This window comes from Dermochelys coriacea, chromosome 4 (genome assembly GCF_009764565.3).
Source record: "Dermochelys coriacea isolate rDerCor1 chromosome 4, rDerCor1.pri.v4, whole genome shotgun sequence".
Classification (NCBI taxonomy): Eukaryota; Metazoa; Chordata; order Testudines; family Dermochelyidae; genus Dermochelys; species Dermochelys coriacea.
This window is the reverse complement of record NC_050071.1, coordinates 55,409,955-55,423,926: the sequence shown is the minus strand read 5'-3', so window position 1 is coordinate 55,423,926 and position 13,972 is coordinate 55,409,955. Positions and strand designations below refer to the sequence as shown.

General features: G+C 41.7%; 1 long non-coding RNA gene across 4 annotated transcripts in view; it reads left to right on the top strand.

Annotated features, from left to right (window-relative positions):
• The window catches only part of LOC122459784, an 80,557-nt gene that overhangs the window by 62,884 nt on the left and 3,701 nt on the right, over window positions 1-13,972 (top strand). For all 4 annotated transcript variants that reach the window (XR_006280702.1, XR_006280699.1, XR_006280697.1 and 1 more), the window contains one exon: window positions 10,805-10,852. This is a non-coding gene — a long non-coding RNA (uncharacterized LOC122459784). The remainder of the gene's footprint in view (window positions 1-10,804; window positions 10,853-13,972) is intronic.

The window sequence follows — 13,972 nt, the reverse complement described above, 5'->3', positions numbered from 1 at the left end:
ACTAATGAAGCTTTCAAACCCTCAAGCATAATAGCAACTGCAAAACCTTGGCACCTGCTATGGTAACATGCCCATAATTCATTCATCTTAGCTTTTGAGCAATTCCTGAAGTAGTTTTTCTTCTTTTGCAGCTTTCTTTAGAAATTAATTTACTACTTCTGATTTTAATTGTTTTAAACTAAGTCATTTGCTGTTGACTTCCTCCCTCTTTCACCTGATTTAAGTTTAAGTAAAAATGTAGACATGGTGCCCTATTTTAGGATAGAAACTTAGGACAGGATCTTGCAAACATGCACAAGTATCCCCACTGAATTCAATAGGACTAAGCACATGTGCATTCAGGAGCTGACTCTGATAAAGTAGAGAGGGAAATCTGATTGTTCATACTCGCATTTTGTTAGGTAGAAAGTAGATGTGCTTTCATCCTGCCACCTATTTATTAAAACTGTGTGGTTAAAACCAAATTCTTCAAAGTCCACCTTTGTTGAAGTTTGTCCTGCATTTGCAAACCAGTTGGTGTTTTGTTGAACTATTTTAAATGCATAAATTGCCCTTCAAAGTTATTTGAGAACTTTTTTTTTCTTTTATCTGGATGTCCATAAAGTATTTCCTATTGAAGTGATGTTTGTTGGGATAGATCAAATGGTATTGTTCTGCATCCCTAATTGGCTGAGTCTGCCCCCAAATGACTGGGGAGATCATTTCAGCTCAACAGATGCCATTTTCACTTGGTTTCTCAGAGAGAGTGTCTGTCTGAAATACATGCACCTGTTATGAATCAGGCTTGGAAAACTTCATGAAGTTTTGGTCTTTCTTTGTGCCCTGCTTTTACTACCTAATAGTGACAACTAAGATCTAACCATGTTATGTTCTACCAATTCTTTCCTCTGAAATTGTGGCTAGAAATAGCAGCAGAACATTAGAAATGTCACGTTGCTGGTGCTGTGAGGTCACTCTTTGACCTTCCACCTTCTGAATCTAACCTTGCCCCACACTATGGACTGCTGTGCCCAAGTGTAGTCTGTATCTCCATGGCTGTTCTATACTGTCTACTTTCACACTTTTTTGCTTTATTTGAATGTCAGTAATGTATGTTTGTGGCCAGTCTGTTCTGAAGCATGTTAGAATACCCTGGTTCTGTTTTTTCTGAAGACAGTACATTTTGTCTTCATTGAATTCAAGTGTAGTTTTAACTGCAACAATGGTTTTGTTTTAAATTTTAAAAAGCAAACTGACCAGGGAAGGAAATTCCACAAACAAACTGTTCTCCCTTTTTCTAGATCTGTCACCAAAACTCATGTGTGTTGAAAGGCATAATAAAAATAGAACTGTCAAGAAGAAAAAACAGAAAAATCTGTCAAGGAGTCTGTGTATGTTTAACTTCTGTCAGGCTAAAACAGTCCTGGAGACCTTTTTTTTTTTTTTTTTTTTTTTAAAGTTGGTCACAACTAATTACTAATCCCTGCTCCCATCAGAAAACAACTCGAGATGGGCTCAAGTCATGGAGAAATTTACAAAATATATTTTTAGGGTCATACAACATTGGTTAATCAAAAATATCCCCAGATGCTTCCCGAACTACATTATATATGTAGAGCACAACTGAAATATAGCCCTCTGTGGTTAGAGTGGCAATCAACCAGGATATCAATGGAGGGAGGGGAAATTTTCTAAGGTTATGGGGCAACTCCTACTTTTATAGTGGTCTTTTTTTTCTTTTTAAATCCTTTCGTTTTATTTACTGTGCATGACACCATAACCTATACATGGTGGTCTTCACTACCATCCTAGCGACTAAATGTAGGATAAAATTCTGTCCTTGTTCAAGTCAATGGAAACTTTGCCATTGACTTCAGTGCGGGAGGGTTCTGCTTTTTTCACAATGTGAATCAATTTTATATCTTTGAATACACTTTATCTAGGCCTACAGTATATCCAGAATGGACTAATTTTCTCATTAAGGCTCGCACTTTCAGAGCTTAATAAACTGTCGGACGTCCACAGCAAACTTTCAACAAAACATAGTTCTATAGAAAATTTCTTATTCCAAGTATACTGCAGTATCTCTGACATTTTGCAATCGATGTAGACTACTGTGTTTGTAGGTAGCACTGGTGACAATGTGGTGTGTGTGGGGGGGAAGGGGGTGTTCAGAAATTCATTGTACATTTTTAAGAAAATTTTTTAAAATATTTTGACAATCTCCGCATACAGGTGAAGTAGATAATTGGGGGATGAGAAAACAAATACAAGCTGCCAGCTAGGTTCAGTCATCCAATCCTATTTTCTTGCTTTGTTTGTGAATGTTCAAGTCAATCCTATTGTTCTTTATATTTTTCAAAGAATGTGGGGTTTGTTTTTTCTTGGCATTCCATTGTCAGTTTTGAGACATAAGAGAGTGTTTTGTTACATTATAGAATACTCTGGTTTTAATTGCTACTTTTTTGTTCTACATGGGAGAATAACTGGAACTGTGCCTAACATACTTAAAAGTGGCCATGAGCAGTATTTAATTGATCCAAAATGGTTTCTAAACTGGATGTAGTTTTGGTTTCTTAATTAAAAAGAAAAAAAATTAGCTGCTGGCAGCAGAGGTCCTAAAATTGGCCTCTTCCCCTTTTAAGAAATACTAATTGTATTGAAATCCCTTCATTGAACACTCCAGTCTTCAATACAAGTTGTTCTACTTTAGAACATTGAATAGCTAACTACTACTTTTCCATAGGCTCCTTGACCTTTGCTGGCCTAAGGTACTGGTATACTCAGAGGTCATTAACTCATGATTAAAAAGTTTTGAACTGGGGAGAATGGGCAATTCTTGGAGCGTGGGCAGCTTCTTTGCCAGATAAATATGCTTGCCAAATAGCTGTCCAGTATCTCCAGCACTAAGCTCCTGTCGGAAAGTGCATTATAATAATATTAGATGTGTGACTCCTGGTAGGTGATTATGTAAATAGTGTGCACTAGCCTTTGGTCAAAGAGCTGAATTGGTGAGACATAAGGGAAGTAAGGTCTTGCAACATATAGTTATGGTGGGTATGTCTACACTGCAATCACAGGTTTTGATTGCAGGTCAAGTTGACATACTCAAGCTAGTTTTAATCAACTAGCTCTGGTTCCAGAACCCTGAAGCTGCTTCAGCCTGGATTATACAAGCCCATCTAGAACTCTGGGAAATTACTCTCACTGCCACACTTCACTGTTCCAAGATCCAAGCTAGCTCAGGTATGTTAGCTCTAGCTACAATCATACCTTGTGATTGCAGTCTAGTCATACCCTTGGAAAGAAGGTTCTTTTGATCCAAACAAATATACACCAACAGTACAAGAAGATATAATGTTACATCTCCAAGTGGTTACACAAACTAACTTCTCAGGCTAACTTTCCAAACAAATCCAAAGTTTTAAGATTTGATCAGTGGAGTATTGCTAATGACTTAAATAGGGTTAGGATTTCACCCCACATATTTATAGCCATTTTAAGGAGTGTCTGTGTATTTGGGAAGGAGTTAGAATTTTCATTCCTGGGGGTGGGTGGGGGGGCAGAGAAGAAATATTGCACATTTTCTCTCACTCCATCATCGACCTAGCTCTGTTCCTACTGGAGTCAAATGGAGAAGTTTATCATGGCCTTCAATAAGACTGGAGTTAAGCCAATGCTAAGCACACTTGAAAAATCGCACCCTCAGTGAGCTATTTTTTTGGAGCCCTGGCCAGAAGATGTGGGAGCAGCAGTAGTGGCAAGATGAGAGGGAACTTTGAATTCCCCTCCTACTAGTTAGGAGGTAGATCCCTTCTAATGGAGCTCACTTGCACAGCAGGTACTGAGCAGTGCACAGTGTCTAGCAATAGGGGGTATGGAAGCATGCATGTTGGGGGAAGAATGTTGATTGTGATAGCCTTGGGAAGAGAACCTTAAAGTGAGTGTGGTGGGGAGGGGAAGCAAGGATTTTGGGAATTCCCTGAGGAATAGAGCAGGACATATAAAAGCCCAGGAGTGGGAAAGACTTATAAAAAGGAATGACTACTCCTTGAGGCTGTATTTGTCTTTTTACTTTGTACAATGAGAATTTGCGCTCCAATTTTGCATTTGATCTACTTTAGCTTTGCTTTCACTACAGATCAGGGGAGGGAGCACCATGCGAAGACCGTAGACTTCCTCCCAAACTTTACAGTGCCTAGCATCCCTTAATACAGATGCTATCCTCTGGTTATGGAACATGGTCATTGAGCTCTCATGTCTGCATAAAGAAATTGTAGTAAAAAGGAAATGTGCACTTTTTTTTTTTCATTTCTCACCAATATGACTTAAGAGATACCGGTGTAGTTCTGATTTTGTTGTCCCTATGATGACGTGTTCTTTCAAATGTTACCTAGTAACGTGTTTAAAAAAAATGCATTGTAGTAATAAAAGGTGGTGAGTAAAATGGTTAAGGCTCACCTTAATCTCTCTCTAACCTCTGAGGCTAAGGATAAGAAGCAATGGGCTTAAATTTCAGCAAGGGCGGTTTTGTTAGACAATAGGAAAAACTTCCTAACTGTCTGGGTAGTTAAGAATAAATTGGAATAAATTTGGAATAAATTGCCTAGAGAGGCTGTGGAATCTGCATCATTGCAGATTTTTAAAAACATGTAGACAAACACCTGTCAGGGACTGTCTAGAAGATAATACTTAGCTGTGCCTTGAGTGCAGCGGACTGGACTAGAAGACCTCTCAAGTTCCCTTCCAGTCCTATAATTCTGTGAGAAAATCCTCTAATTCTAACAATTACTAAATTTCATTGGCAGTTTAGCCCATTAATATTACTTGGTGTGGCTTTGAAAACAGTAGTAGTTTTGATCTCGTACTATTTTTATAACAAACAATGAAATGCATGATATTTGGGAAAACTTGTATAAAAGAGTATCTACTCATGAGTTTGCTCACTTCCTGAGTTCATTCTCAGCATGGGAAAAATTGGATTTATCACTTTATTGACTCAAGATGAAATGGTTTAACAAAGATCTGATACATATTCTTAAATGGTAACCTACTTTGGTTGTAATTTAGTATCCGTGCAGGCATGCTAATTCCTTGCTGGTGCTTGATGGCCTCTTCCAATCATAGTACTTAATCTACTAAAGCATGCTGTAATGTAAATGCTTCGATTTCTTTAACATGTGAAGCCAGCATGCTTTGCAGATTAACAAATTTGTAAAGTACAGATGATGCCCTGCATACCTGTTGATCATCCTTTTAAAAGCAAGCCTGGAAAAAATCTTGCAAAAGAGAAGGCTATTGTTATGATCCCTGAATGTCATTTAAGACTGTCTGATGAAATGCAAGGAGACAAAATTGCCCCTTCTCATTAGTTTGAGTGTATTTTTGATCAGAAAATCCCCAGTGGAATGCTACTTGGATTGACAGCCTTGGAGACTAATGTCCTCTATATAGTAGCCATGAAAGATCTACCCACTGCCTAGATAATGTCTTTTTAAATAGAACAGTTGCTCAGAGAAGGTAGCTCAGTTTCTGGACCAAGTCTCTCTCCAGTTTCTCAGCTGAAATTGCCAGGAATAAAGAAGCAGCCCTAATGAACTCAAAAGAGATTCCCATGTGTTCCATCTACCAAGCAGATGGGAGCAAAAATCTCCGCCAAAATGAGTGGATTAAGGAAGTGAAGGATCATTGTTGTTTCAATAGGGACATGCAAAAATTCTCTGGGATGTGGGGACAAAATCTACCATACCTACAGCACCGCAGGGGGGAAAAGTGCTTTAAAACAAAAGACTAATTTCAAACCTTTTCCCCAGGCACTTGTCAGGCATGGCTCATGTAAAGAATAATGGACTAAAAGGAAAGAAGTTCAGATTCATAATTGCACCTTTGGGATGACAGTTTAGGTAAAGCTGAATGAGAACCGATGCCAAACTAATCCTCAGATACATGGTCATCCTAGAAGCTAACAGTTAATCATTCACCACAAAGCTAGAAGCTTACTGAAGGAAATGGCCCTTATGAAAGACAGTGCACCGTAAGTCTAAACTCCTGATACCTAATTCACGAGGCTTGAAAGGTGAGCAATGAAGAGAAGAGTACTATTAAATCCTAAAACACAACAGTGCCTTCTATTGCCATCTGAGAGGGCTAAGCAGAACTCTTGGGGGGGGGGGGGATTCTTCTATTGGTTCTAGAGAGGCCAAGGCAGCTAGGTATTCGCTTTGCAAAACTTTGTCAGCCGGGTTTTTGTTTTGCCAGACCAAACCAAGAAGAAGCTCATGCGATGTGGATTCTGTTTTTATCAGATGCATCGAAGTTTAGGGAGAGTTTAGATAAAGGTTCTGGGTTTGATTCTATCTCTGTGCACAGAATAACCCTCTGTGCTTTCTTCCCCCCCCCCCCACCACTCATACTTTTTACATTAATTTTTCACACACACTTCTGAATTACTTGATGGAGGGTGGGTAGGTGAAGATAGATTCCATCTAAAATAGGATGGAAATGAGTAATTTAAATCGTGGGCCTGGTACTAAACTAGTTAACATCATCTGAGAATGTGGCCCCATATTTTTATCTGGTGAGGTAGATTGTTATTGTATGGAGATTAAATTTTGCCTGCTAATTGTCACATGCATAAATCTCTGAACTTCCAGAAAAGATTATATCACTGTATATTTGATATTTTTCCTGCAGTTTTATAATAGCTGCCATGTTTCTTCTTCTAATCACTGTATCTACACAGTTGCAAAGAAGTACTTGGAGGGAGAGGAAAGCAGAGGAGGGACGGGGAGAAAAATTGTAAACTATCTTGCTTATATAAAGCAACTCCCATTCAAAATATGGAATTCCAGGCATATACTGAGATCAGGTCTTCAGCAATCAACAGTCTCTTTTTGGATCCAGAAAGAGAATGAATTGTATTGAGTAACAAATATTAAATAAAAACAATTTTATCCAAATCGCTATGATCAAAACCCCTTCTTAGTCAGTGATTAAATTTGGGTATATTGTTCAGCCAAAACTATTTTCTGGAAAAAAAAAATGCAGACTTGGCAGCAACAAAATATTTTTTGTGAATTCACATCAATGTTTCTGGTTTGTCATTTTTATACACACACACACACACACACACACACACACACAAAATCAAAATGTTTCAATTTTGGGGCTTGAAATGGCTGTTTCAAAAGTCTAAATTTTAATCTTTTAAAATGGTCGAAATTGAAACAAAACATTTGTTTTGTTGAAATAAAATATTTCATTCAACCCAAAACATTTTTCCCCCCAGAATTTTCAGCACACTGAAAAATCTGTGTTTTGCCAAGCTCTAATCAATGGAATCTGATTGAGCCAGGGTGTAGGCTCTAATGTTTTAGATGAAATTTTCAGCAACAAATTATTCAGAGTAAACCTACCAAATTTGAACTGAAAAGATGAAACTCTGACAATGTTATAAGCAAATGAAAAAGGGTCCTTTTGCAATAAAAAGAGTACTTGTGGTACCTTAGAGACTAACAAATTTATTAGAGCATAAGCTTTCGTGAGCTACAGCTCACTTCATCAGATGCATACAGTGGAAAATATAGTGGGGAGATTTTATATACACCGAGAATATGAAACAATGGGTGTTACCATAACAACAAACTCCCAGGTCAGAAGGGAGTGGGACAATGGTCCCTGCCCAGATACAAGTGATGGCTGGAGGCCTGACAGGGCACTCCTGGATGGAACACAGATTGGGGAGGGTAGGAGGGAATACAGATACAGTTACCTGGAAACTGGGACACATGGAAATAAGCTATGGATTTTGGGTGGGACCCGCAAAGGCACTTAGGCGTTGGCACTGTGATACTCACTGTTGCTAACTTTTAGTCACCTAGAAAAATCACAGGAACAGCACTGTGATCCACAAAGTCTAATTAGGTGAGTTAGACTCTCCATACAATTTAATGGGGAAAGATAGACCCCTCAGCATCCACAAGCCCAGCACAATAGGCATGGAGCCACCTAAATAAGCCAATGGGAGATGCCGCCAACAACAGTGGTGAGGGCTAAGCCCCATCCCTCTCTGGGAGATAGGTGCCTAATTCTGCTTGGTGATCTATGAAGCGTGGTTGCTGGGCATATGAGTGGTACTGGTAGAAGTGCTGCAGCTGCTGCCCATCCTACAACTTTCAGCCCAGGGATTAGAGCACTTGCTTAGGATGTGGGAGACCCAGGTTCAAATCCCCCTTCTTTTTCTCTCCCCACTTTTTCCACACTCCGCCCTCCCAGAGGGGAAGAAAAGGGTCTCCCTCTAGCTCTCCTGTTGAAGCTGTTCCACTTTGTACAGAGTCACTGAAGCCTGGGTCTCCCACCTCCCAGCACCTAAGTCCCTTTGTGTATCTGGGCCACAGATGTGAATGCAGCTCTGGGCCATAGTCCTAGAGTGAAGCTGCACAGTGTTCATCCCAAGGGTAACAGCATATACATTGGTGGTGCTAAACAATAACTTAAAACACACACTAACTATAAGATCTCTAATGCAAAGTAAAAGGGAATTTTTACTGTAGTTAGGCAAAATGATGTAATGACCCACACATTGAATTTGGCTTGATGTTAGATAAATGAGAGCTATATAACTCATCTGGTGGAGGCATAATAGTGTGAGGTGGTACAATTTATTTTACAGAATGGTGGGAGTAATACTAGTAAAACTTTTGCTTGCCCCCTTTCTCATAATTATAGTATGGCCAGACCTCCTCTTTGAACTGTAAATAAGCTAATCTTTCAGACTTTGCATTTCTAACGGGGATAACGCAGTATATAACACAGTACTGTATTTGTTAATGCCTCACTTTCACAACAGGAGTGGAAAAAACTTACAGGTTGTGTTTTATATTTCCCTGTCTAGATATTCCCTTTTCACTTTTTTCATTTCATTGTATAATTACTCAGAAGGTTGAGATGCATAATATTTGTACTGAACTGATCCCACTGTCCGCTCTATAATCTCTTACATATGTAGAAAGACCTAGTAAACAGATTCAAGCAACATTACTTAGTAAATACAATACTCTTATTGGCAGTGGCGCTTAAAGCATTTGTTTGTTCTTGTTGCCCCTGACATGGCTGCTTTATGAGGGCAATATATAATCTCCTGTCTTCAGAAGACTTCCTGGATGTCTGAATAGCTCAGCTTCACAGTTGACTGACTTTGTCATATCTTAAGCCGATGGCTTTAACAAATCCTACTTGTGCCTAATCTCTTCTCAGCCAGACAGTGGGTCCAGTTATGCAGCTTAAAAATTTCTACAAAAAAGAGCAAAACAATCCCCTGTCCCCCCACATTCATCTTCTGAAATGACTAGTAAGGCTGCATTCTATGCTTGAGTGTGGATATCCAGAAAAGATATACCATATTTGTATTTTTGGACTATTGAATATTGGAACACTTGATATCTGGGGGGAAAATTTGAATCTGAAGCTGAATGATGGCTGCCCTAAACACTGGCCTTTACAGCCAGCCAAAGCAGTAAGTCAGTCCAGAACCTGCCTACCCTCCAAATGATAATAAATCCCTGGTATTTTAGTGGAGCACTTAAAATGCAGGAGAGGATGATACAATCTGAATAAAACCTGCTCAGGCTCCCCAAGTTTCCTCATAGCTTGGGCGCTACTGGCCTACACTCTTTGAAAGTATCTTTTGTGTAGTTGGTTACACCAGGGTACTTGTTAAATAACACTGAATGGGCAAAGGCTGCACTTACTTCCTCTGAGAAGCTGCTGAAACCAGCTTGGTTGGATGCAAACATCTGAAAGGGGGAGAGAAAAGTGTTGCAAATTCCACAGAAGAATTTAAATAAATAAACCTGTGAGGCCCTCTCCACCAAATAACTGGAAGGAGGCAGCTAAATGTTAGCTAGGAGCTGGCATAAGTAAAATATTTTGGCTTGGAGAAGTTCCCTCATCTTTTTGTTTTTAAACTTCATATTTTAGGATACAATTAGACAATGGAATAGTAGCAGGGAATAGGAAATCTGTAAGTCAAATTTTTGGCCTTCCAAAATCTGAAACTAATATTGGTCTCCATACACAACCCAATTGGTTAGTATTTTAGTTTAGTCTTTTTTCTTTCCCATTGAATATATTAAAGTCCCCAATTTTAAATACTTCCTTGTATTCCACAGGCTGATCCCAAGATAGATTTCCATAGCAGGTCCAACACAAGCACAGAGCAAATAATAAATAAAAGGAAGCATTTCTTCACACCACACATAGTCAACCTGTGGAATTCCTTGCCAGAGGATGATGTGAAGGTCAACACCGTAATAGGGTTCAAAAAAAGAACGAGATAAATTCATGGAGAATCTGAATGGCTATTAGCCAGGATGGGCAGGAATGGTGTCCCTAGTCTCTGTTTGCCAGAAGCTGGGAATGAGCAACGGGATAGATCACTTGACTACCTGTTCTGTTCATTCCCTTTGGGGCACCTGGCACTGGCCATGTCAGAAGACAGGATACAGGGCTAGATGGACCTTTGGTCTGACCCAGTAGGACCATTCTTATGCTCATATGAGCATAAGGAGATGAAGGGTTATACAAATTTCTGAAAGATTTTAATATATGTCCTCAAATTTAAAATGATGTGCTGGATGCTTCTCTGACCCTTCCTATTTGGGGCACTCCCCATAATCTGTCATTCTAAAGCTGGTGTATTTTTCTTAATGCTGTCAGTAGATGTTCAAAATGTTACAAAACTGTTTTTAAAACACACAAACTAGGAAATTCAGAGGGAAGGCTGAAATCCCCTCCTAAGTTTCTTCCTTTTATGTCTGTCTTCAAGGTATTATGGTACAAACATCACTCACCTGCAATATCTGGGCACAATGAAGTGGGTTAAGGATGGATTTTCAGTTTTTAATCCTGATTTCCTGGCTTTCAGCAGTTTGACAAACTTTAACCCTATTTTCTCATAGTCCTCAATAGTAATAAAACTGACATGGTACGTAGAAACAAGCAAATCACTTTTAACAAAGCTTAAAGACTCTGTTCTAACTAATTACAGAGCTTCTTAGAAATATTTGTCCACTTACTAGTAAACCAGGTGGCCAGATTGCATTTAGTCAATGTACTGACTAATGAACAGAAGTTGAACCTCTTAATGGGATTACTGGAAGATTTTCATTCACAAAAAAGGGCTCTTTTAGGTACTACAGCACTACAAACAGAAAAAAAAACACCACCAGTGAAAGTGCTCAAAGCCAAACAGGTATTTCTGGGACTGTAAGGGGGATTTCTTTGATATTTCAGTTTCCAGTATATATAGTGAGTCTACTGTACCATTCTAGGTGCACACACATTGAAGCTTAAAACACTGCCACCACCACCCATACCATGTATGCAGGGCTGGATTATGGCAATCCAGCCCTCATCAGAGCCGTGCAGAGTAGTCCCATGATCCTTGTCCCCTCTCATTCCCAATCTAGGGTAGTAGCCATTCATATAAAAGCCTTGTGCGGGGGTGAGGTAGAGGTCTGGGCCTCCAGCCTCGAGATAGAACATGGAGCAGGGGCACTCTGGCTTGCAGTTGCTACTTCTGTTAGGGTGGTGTGGGGCCTCCCTGGGCCCCAACCTGCCACTCCCTAACTTCCTTAGCAGCCCTGAAGGAAGAAGACATATGGCTTCCACAAGTGCTCTGAGGAAGTGGAGTGATGGTGCTGCACTTTTCATGAGCTCGTACTCATTTTGTAAGCAGAAACTAAAAATAAAATAGGGAGGTTGGGAGCCACCATTCCCCGGAAGTCTCCTGCTGGTACTTTGCATTGTCTCCGGCAGGAGGATAAATACTATAATGGTATGTGCCAGCTGCCCTTTGTGACAGCCACCAAATTCTGATTGCCCCTTGCAGAGCGCATTGCATGGGGAAAGAGCAAAGGCATTCCTTGCAGCCCTTTCCATCCCTCTAGGACACTCACCTTGGGCCAGATGTGCTTTGGCAGACTGCCCGCATGACGGCACTGGACAGCAAGTTGCTCTTAATGGTGTTTAGTGCACAAGAGGAATAAAATGTACGTGCCAACTAGATGGCAAAATCCAAGCCTCTTCCTAGATCAGAAGTGGGCAAACATGTCCGCAGGCCATGTCCGGGCCAGCCCCTGAGCTCCTAGCTGGGGAGGCTAGCCCCCCGGCTCCTCCCCCGTTGTCATCCTCCTTTTGCAGCTGCGTGGGCAGCACGGCTTGCGCCCGCCCACCTGCCAGGCTTTCCAATACGTCTGTCCTGCCACTCTGAGCGGCATGGTAAGGGTGTAGGGGGAGAGGGGTTGGTAAGGAGCGGGAGGTAGTCGGGGGGTGGTTGGATGGGGTGGAGGTTTGGGGGCAGCAGTCAGGAAGCAGGTTGGGTTGGGGGGGTCCCAGGAAGGGGGATACAGGGAGCAGGGGGGGTCAGAAGACAAGGAGCGGGGGGGTTGGATGGGTCAGGGGGCCTGTCAGGGGGCGGGGGTGTGGATAGGGGTCAGGGAGCAGGGAGGGTTGGATACAGGGTGGGATCCCGGGAGAGGATGGTCAGGAGACAAGATGGGTGGGGGGGTTGGATGGGTCGGGGGTTCTGAGGGGGCAGTCGGGGGGTGGGGGCCAGGCTGTTTGCGGAGGCACAGCCTTACCTACCCGGGCCTCCATACTGTTTTTGCAACCCTGATGTGGCCCTCAGGCCAAAAAGTTTGCCCACCCCTCTCCTAAATGGAGAATGCCAACCACACCTCCTTTCCCTCTCACTTCTGCCTCCATTGCTGTGAGCCAGAAACAGTTTGCAAGGTCTGACCAGAGGTGAAAGTAAGCCAGTACAGCATACCGGCAAGAGCCGGTGCAACATACTGGGGCAGCCTGCCTTCTCCAGGGAGCAATTTAAAGGGTCTGGGTCTCCCAGCAGTGGCTGGGAGCCCCAGGCCCTTTAAATTGCCTCCAGAGCCCCGCTGCTGGAGCCCTGGGGTAGCGGCGGCGGGGCTCCGGCAGCTATTTAAAGGGCCCGGGGCTCCCCTGCTTCTACCACCCCAGCCCTTTAAATAGCCCCAGGAGCCCCGGGCTGCTACTGCTACCTCAGTGGGGGAGCACTTACCTTACAGTGTGGGCTGGGGCTGGCTCTGACCCCCTTCAGCCCTGCCCCTTCCGGGAGCGAGAGCTGGCCCCAGGGTACTGGTAGGTCACTTGACTCACTTTCACCCCTGGGTCTGACTGATCTTTGCTGGGGCTCTCACAGCTAATGGAGAAGAGAACCAATTTTGTTGTGAGGAAATGGAAGTGCTTGTGCAGAAAATCAATAATCCACACAAGTGGTTTAATGAGAAACCTGTTGAAAGAGAGCCTTATTAACAATGCAGACCCCAATACAGGAGTATGGTCCTAATAACAGGATTCAAAAGGGAGAAATTCATGTACAGACATTCCCCTATAGCTATACTGATGCTCAAAAAGATAAATATCCAAAGGTGTGCCAGAAAGCTTTCCTTTGTTCAGGCCCTCTAGAAGTGTAAGCATGTATAGGTGGAGAGGGCACTTGCTGACCCAAGGGTCAGCATAAGTATTTGTCTGTTTGAACTGCTTATTACCACAAAGATTGCAGAAGAAGTAAGCCCATTACCGGTTCCTTGATACCTCTCTCACACATGTCTCAGGTGTCATGAATGTCTCAGCATAACATTTACACATTGGTGGTGTCCCAGAGAATCCCCTTCAATGCTTCTCCTCAAATAACTGCAAGGACAAATAAAATAAAACAAAGTATTTAATAGAAGAAAGGGGGGATTTCTCCCACAGATTTCTCTCTGCCCCTCCCAAAAGAGTCAGGAGGTTATTTTCATATCACTTTTTCCCAGTGTTTGAGTTGCCTTTTGTAGGTGCCTTGATTTCCTATACCTGGCACACCTAAGGACTGTAGAATGTGCTGTAAATGAGAACTAAGGGGAAATACACATGGCATGCAGAAGTAATAGCATAGCAAAACACATGAAAAGTTGTT